Source organism: Oryza glaberrima, chromosome 4 (genome assembly GCF_000147395.1).
Source record: "Oryza glaberrima chromosome 4, OglaRS2, whole genome shotgun sequence".
NCBI lineage: Eukaryota > Viridiplantae > Streptophyta > Magnoliopsida > Poales > Poaceae > Oryza > Oryza glaberrima.
The window spans coordinates 15,062,529-15,070,649 of NC_068329.1; the positions used below are offsets into that span (position 1 = coordinate 15,062,529).

Consider the following 8,121-nt stretch of genomic DNA (forward strand, 5'->3'; position numbering starts at 1 on the left):
TGTTGTGGAATTGCCGGTGAAGGCCTGAAGGGTGTGGTGCACCCTCGCAGTGGACAGGTAACAGGTTTGCCATAACAACGCCAAGGTCGTGTCAAATGCAAACATCAGGGGGCTCAATTGTCTTTAGATGCATTTCCTGTTGAGATGCCATTAATAGTTTTCGTAATTTTGTAAGGTGTGTCCAAACGGACAAAAATTTGGGCAAATTTTGGTTTTCTTTATGCTTGGGGCTTGGCTCAATACTTTACAGTCTTTTTATGTGGACGGCAAATTGGAGTGACTATATTCATTCTACGTAATATTATTTAAGCCACTGACACATCAAACGGAGATCCGCTGCAATAGCATTCAAAAGTCTGGCAGCACTGCATGCGCGCGTATTTTTCAGAATGTTTCGCAGCCACCAGCATATTCTTAATTCGATTTGGTACGAATTCACTTTCTGGAAAAATGGCTGGCTTGTTTCCGTAGCTCGGCCGCTTTTCTTCTTGTACTAATTTAAATTTATCAAATTTAAATTATGTGAGAAGAAAATGGGGAGATAATTTGATCATAGATTAATCATCTAACCACTAAAAATAATTGAGGTGAAAAAAACGAGAAAGATAATTTGTACCGTAAATTAATCATCTAAGAACTAATAACAATTTGTGTGATATGGCTTAAACAGAGGAGAGAAATAATATTAACTAAGTAATATGAACTAAACAACAATATAGAATATTATAAAAAATAATAGAGAACTATATTGAAATATTACGTGAATTATGTGAGATGATGATTTAATAAGCTAGCATTTTAAATGTCTGAAATTTAATAAATTATAAAATTATAGATAATACATAATCGCTAGCATGATGTTTAAATATAATAATCGTTAGATGATGACGTGACATTTCACCCGTTAAGTTTTAGATTTTAGTGGGTTGTAACTCTATATTAACATAGGATGTGTTGTAGCCTTCTGTTGTATAGGGTGTAGGTGACTTTAGCAAGGTCATGCCCAGGTATGGCTAGAGTGTTCTGCTGTTGTGCTTCACCTCCCGTGGCATTATGTGCTGTCCTTGTACCACTGTATGTTCGCTGTTTGGATAATGAAAAATGCGGGTGGGATTGGGATTGGAAAATGAATGAATGGTTAGGATTAAATGAAATAGAGAGAATAAATGGTTAGGATTTAAAGATGGGTTGAAAATTATTTCCTTTTCCCATTTACCAAACGCTACATAAGTGACGGATCTAGAAATTTTTTATAGCTAGGTAATTAATTCTAATGATAACACACATGTTCATACAACTTTGAGCCATCTATCATTAATGCAAGAAAAGTCTTTTTCTTAAAACATAATGCAAGAAAAATTAACACTGTCGAATTGTGATTGATGAGAAAAAACCATTTCAAGAGATAACTTAGTTGGGCAGTAAGCACTCATACATTCCTTACAGATTTGCCATATAATCATTGGTTTGTCTAATAATTTACTGGGGCAATCACTCGTTCGTTTGGCAGAGCCGGACCACTGGCCCATGCTGTCCGGGCCTTGGCTACATGTATTGATGCCAAAATGTGGCGTTACCAATTTATTTGTATGTTGAATAGTGATTGTATATTTGGATTTTAGCCAAATCATTCGTAATGCCCATGAATAATTTAACACTAATCTATAACTTTCTTCTCTATATCATCGCATATTTGGCTTTATGTTGGTAGCAATTTAAATATTTACCATGCCTACTAAAGAATTAGTAGTGTCAAAACATGCTAAAATTTATCACTACCAAAGATTTGGGGTATATGTTCCGATCCATGTCATTTTAAACCATACCATTATTTGGTAAAATTTGGTAACATCAAAATGTGCCAACTTTTGGTAATGCTAAATTTTGGTTTGGTTGATTTTGGTACCAAACTGTCGTGCACTCGTACTGCTTTCAGGCAGTTAGGATAAGGATAGCAGACAACGACATCCCCTGATCACCACTACTACAAACCAGTATCAGTTCATATGTATCAGTTCATTTAAAACCGATACCTATTAACTATTAATGTTTCTCACCTTATGAAGATGAAAAAAAAATAAAATCGATATGTTTGAGCAACTATAGGTGCCGGTTAGAGAAAAATTGGTACGGTTCTTTAAAAAAGACAACACCTATAAAAAAAATATCTGAGGAGCCGAACCGAGCAAAAATCCTTATCCTAACTCTCTCTCGTGCGCCTCTCGCCTCTCCATCTTACTCCCTCCATTCCTAAATATTTGACGCCGTTGACTTTTTTAAACATGTTTGACCGTTCGTCTTATTCAAAAATTTAAGTAATTATTAAATCTTTTCCTATCATTTGATTCATTGTTAAATATACTACTACACAAGTTTTCGAATAATATTCACAAAAGTTTTTGAATAAGACGAGCGGTCAAATAAGTTTAAAAAAGTCAACGGCATCAAATATTTAGGGATGGAAGGAGTACTTTCCTTTTCTGGTGCCTCTCTTTCTCCGGCACTCTCCTACGGCGAAGAGGAGGCGGCCTTGGGCTGTGTCCACGGATAGCGGCGACGGCCAGTCCCGAGCGACCCTAACCCCGGCGACGGCCAGTAGATCTCCTCGGCAGCGGGCTCAAGGGCGGTCATATCCGGCCTCCACCAGCTCACGGAGGAATCGAGAATTGGCAGGCCCCAGCTCAGAGCGCCAAGCGACTGCTCCTCGGCAAGTGACGGCACATCCCATACTATGATTGGTGTATTTAATTTGGTTTTTTAGACTAGTCCATTATTATTATTGAATGTTTGATTATGCGATGTGAACTTGTTGATGAATACTTGATTCTGTGATCTGTGATGTGAAGCTATTGATTCCATTGAATCTTTTTTTTTGGGGGATTTTTTATTCAATTTTGGTGGCTTTCAAACATCAGCTCGAATTGAGCTGAGCTGGCTAGTTTTTTTTTAAACCGTACACGCCATACATTCCAGTTCTGAAACCGGCATCTATGCCAATGCGCATAGGTACATCCAAACATGTATCGGTTGTGAAATCGACATCTACGAAGAGTTCCCAAATGTATCTATTTGGGACATTATAGTAGTGCATGCGGTAACATCTCCTCTAAAACTGGACCATTATAGTAGTGCGTGCGGAACATGTCCTCTAAAAATGAGTAATAAGCGATTATTGTTTATCTTCCCAATAATCAGGTCTCTTATTTGCGCTGATAAAATTGGCTTTTCCTCTTATGTCATCCATCATCAAATTTTATCCTTTATTCATCTTTTCCATTAGTGCTTATTTAACATATATACCGTTAGTAGATGGGTGAAAAGCCAATTTTGTGCTTGAGTATCACACTAGTATAGAATTCATTTTTTCATACGGTCAAAATCCATTTTCCTGTACGGAGGTAGCGCCCGTCTGCACCAAGGGATTTGTGAAAATCAATATTTTCGCGTGCGGGCTACCCAACCGCACGGGATAATCGTGTTAAGTCAACCGCACGAGATAATTGATTATCCCGTGCGGTCAAGTTATACCACCTGAATGAAAAAAACAGAAAAAATAAAATAAAAAAATTCCCGTTCGCCGTGGTCGCGCAGCCGCCGCTCCCCGCCCCCGCTGCTGATCATGGTCACCATCGTGCTCGTCGTCGCCGTCGTCGCGCCGCCTCCGCACGCTGAGTCAGCAGGAAGTATCGTGCAGAATTGGTTGCTGAACATAGCAAACAAACTTTTTGTTCTAGAGTTTTCAAACAACCCAAATGAAAAACCTGTCGAATGCGGAGTAACACATGTATGTGACCACCCTGATGTTATAGTCGAAGTTTGAGAGTGACGTATGAGAGATATATGACCGCAAGCCTTTCAACAACCGCGGAGGCCAAGCCCACATTTGATGTCCACTGCTTGGACCAACCTCCCAAGCTACCAAACTGATGACAAGGTCGTGGTTGATTCAATTTCACCACAGCCTATCAGGAGATCACGCTCTCTGCGGTGCAGCTTGCAGTCTCGATTTGCAGCTACTATTCCTGCTTTGGCGCAATTCGTCGCAACATCGCTTTGGCCCGGTGCGCACTGTCGGTGTGTCACCTTCACGCATCAGAACTTGCCGTGCGGGACTTTTTTTTAATCATTTTCGTTATTAATATCTTGTGATGAATAATTGGTTTTGTAAATAATTTATTCGATGAAACTGGTTTGAGAATATACGTGGATGTTTGTATGAGTGCGTATAACTTATTGGTCCTCACAACCACACTGTCGTCGTCGATGTCACCATCACACCGAGCTAGGCACCTCACCGGAACTCCAGATTCAATCGATGGTGGCCACCTCCACTGCCACCATCCTGAGTCACGGCAATGCTGAGTCACGGCAATGGGAGAAAGAAGAACCCCGTTGCCGCCGTCCTTGTACCCACATGGAACTTCGGCGGCTTGCCTAGTGAGAGCTAGGTAAAGGAGGAGCCAAGGAGTCAAAGAGTTGAAGCGGCAATTACAACTACTAGTTGTTTCATTACATTTCTGCCAATTGATCGTTAGTTCTGCAATACACTAAATGCTATATTGTGTTTACATGTTCTTATTCCTCACAACAACATTCAATATACAAAAACCTACAAATGACACAAGGAAGACAATCAAGATAGCATATGATCTACTGATTATCTAGCGAATTCTGTGCTTAAGACGGCCTTATTCTCAAGGCTGTAAACCCCGCTGGTCTTGCTCTCATCGTACCAAATGGACATTGTGCTTCCCATATCCACAAAGCTCAACCCATCAAGCACCAGTGGTGGCTGCGGGTATCGCTGCACTTCATCTGCTAGCGCAAGCCGCCGGAGCTCCTCCTCCACTAGAGCCATTGCCGGTCTCGTTGTACCTGGAACTACCAAGCACTGACTTGCCAGCACTGCAACTCGATGGATTACTCTCATGCTAGCTTCATCGACTATGTCATTGTCAAGGAGCTCAAGGAGTGTACCATTTACCATAGCCTCCTGAAACATCGAGGTCAAGCTCTTCCTTTCTTTTGACAGCGGCATCTTACCAGTTAGAAGCTCAAGAAGAATAACGCCGAAGCTATATACGTCATTCTTGGCCGTGAGCTGATACTCAAGTATGTAGTTCGGGTCAATATACCCTGGCGTGCCTTTAGGCACAGCCTGAGTATTCTCATTAATAGTTGAGCAGCCAAAGTCAGACACCTTTGCGACCAATCCCTCTGCGAGTAGGATGTTGGCTGGCTTCACGTCACCATGGAGTATAGGGTGCGACAGTGAGTGGAGATGCGCAAGTGGCCCGGTAGATTCTGCAGCAATCCTCAGGCGGGTTCCTAGTGTGACATGGAATCTCCTGCTCCTTTGGAGATCCAACAACTCTTGTAGTGTTTTGTTCTGCACAAACTCGTACACAAGCATGGGTGCCTCAAACTGGAGGCAACAACCGAGCAACTTGACGATGTTGGGATGGTTGACACGGCAAAGTATGACCAATTCCTGCACAAATTCCATCTTCCTGCTCTCATCAATCTCCTTGCACATTTTAATTGCGACTGCAACTCCACCTAACACTGCTCTGTAAACAGTTCCCTGCCCTCCTTCCCCAATGATGTGTGCCTTGTTAAAGTTATTTGTGGCAGTCTCAATCTCTTGTCGATCGTAGAGGGTGAACCCAGCATTGCCCTCTACTTTCATCATTTCTAGCAGTAGCTGTCCTCCGTGCTACTGAAAAAACTCATCATTTTGTCTTAATAAAGCTTGTCTTTTTATGCTCCTTTTGTGCCGGATCACCTCCCATCCAAGGAAACCGAAGAGGATAGATAATATGCAGGCAACGACACCTTGACAGATAATGTTTTTTCATTAGTGAAAAGGTTTATCAAAGTACTATTATAACATCTATGAGTGTCTAGGACCTGATCAAGCACATCGTAAGATGAGGCAACACGGTGTTGGAATAAGTACGTACCAATTGCAACTCGTGCCTTTGGCGTTAAGAAAATTTTTTGGCACCCTCCAGGAATAGAGGCATTTCCTCGGGTACCAGCATGACAGAAACAATCAAATCCTCCTTCTTTATCGCGGCATTCTCCATAGCACGAGTAACTCTCAGGATGTTCACATTCATTAATATCTACAATATAATCAAATATAAATCTTCTATAGAAAAATATATAACATGATGATATATATACAAATTAAACGACAAAGCTACAAGGAAAAAAAGTTGGTTTCTAAAAGACGTGCTAACTATAGGGAATTATACTTGGCAACTATGCATCCGCAACGAATTGAATATCAGGGTGTTCATTTTAATTTTGTATGGTATTAACAGCGCCCGGTACTTAAAAAAGAACAAGAAGGAGAAGCAGCAGGGTGCGCACACACGGTTGAGAGTTTAAAGACTATAGTACATAAAAAAACACATTGGATCCGAGGAGAAACGCAGAAGGGTAAATAAGTAGTGTACAGTGCTATTTTTGTATGACCTACGTCTCTGTAATATCTAGAATTTAGATACGTTGCACAAGGCATTAGTTTATTTTAGAATGAAGGGTGTATGTTGGAAGCGAGTTCATTAAGTGTGCAGATACGTCCTTTTTTGAAGCTGGAATATATAAAGAAAAAAAAACTTAAGAGAGGTGTTTATATACTCTACTGCAATATATGCTAACTCAATATTATACATATTGTCAACAAAAACCAAGTCAAATATAGTCATTGTTTAATACTTCTATGGGCATATTTTTACCTTGACAGCCATTGGAGCCTTGAAGGTAAGGATTGCCTTGGTATCCTTTGGAGCAGTTGCACATGTATGCTAATTGCTCCCCGCTGGAGTAATTGAGGCACACACTGTGGTCACTTTTGCATGCGTACGACATGAGATTTTTCTGCGCTTCCACGCAGTTTGGGGCGCCCCAGAAGATAGCCCAGTCAAGCATCACCGGCGCTTCTCCGCCATAGGTGGTGTTGAACTTCAGCGGAGAAGCCAGGTAGCTGGTCTGAGAAAGTGAAGTTGGAGTAGTCCATGAGCACGGCGTAGCTGCACGGGGTGATGTTGTAGATCTCCGACGTGTTCAAGCTCTCCCCGAACGAAACCTCGTAGTATTCCAGCCCCCTGGGGATGGTCGTCTGGCAACAGCCAATCCCGGAGCAGGTGCCGTTGGTGGCGCTCACCACTGTGTCACCAGGACAGGAGGACGCGCAGCCGCTCGTGTAGTTGCTCATCGGGTCGGAGATGTAGGCTAGCGACCGGCACCCGACGACGGTGAACTTGTTGGAGTCGGAGAGCATGAACGGTACGGTAGTCAAGTTGAACCCCCATCTGTTGGAGTCCATCTTCCTAGTGGTGGTGTTGTAACATGAAGAAGATATTGGAGTCATTACCCTCATCTGACCAAGCTGGAGGGAGATGCTGAGGACCTCCACATCTCCGTAGAACGGTTTGTTGTTTTTGCAGTCGATCTCGTAGCCAGACAAGGCACAGTCGACGCCTGATCCGATGCCAAAAGGGTAAGGGATGTCTATGCCGCCGCAGCTGTGCTGGCACTGCGCCTCTGCGCCGCCGGCGAGCAGCACCGTCGCAGCAAACGCTATGGTGAGCCGTAATATTGTTAGCTCACTATAGGAAGCCATGGATGCGCGATCTTTATTTGTCGGTGCGTTTTCTGATCGTGTATACTTGTACACTGGCCTTAGTTCGACGAACGCTCGTATATATGAAGAAGAGGGGAACCAGCATTGATGGATGAATGGATCCTTACTTGGCCACTAGCCACAGAACTTTAAAAGAAACGAAAAAGACCCGGGTTAACGACGACTTGACCAACTCAACGAAGTCTTCGCATTACTATCTTCCCTCACTGGTGGAGAAACATTTTTTACTCCCGGTTGGTAACCCCCTTTAGTTCCGGGTTACCAACCGGAAGTAGCAATCCGGGACTAAAGATGTCTATCTTTAGTCCCGGTTAAAATAACCGAGACTAAAGATCCATCTTTAGTCCCGGTTGATAACAACAACCGGGACTAAAGAGAGGGATCTTTACTCTCGGTTGTTGTTACCAACCGGGACTAAAGAGAGGATGGCGGGCAGTCCAGATGGTCCCATTTTCTTTTTTTTCTTT

The 8,121-nt window shown here is 42.4% G+C and overlaps 1 pseudogene; it reads right to left on the minus strand.

The window, feature by feature from the left end:
- Positions 1-4,495: 4,495 nt before the first annotated feature.
- On the minus strand, positions 4,496-7,661 carry LOC127771714 (wall-associated receptor kinase 2-like; annotated as a pseudogene).
- Positions 7,662-8,121: the final 460 nt, after the last annotated feature.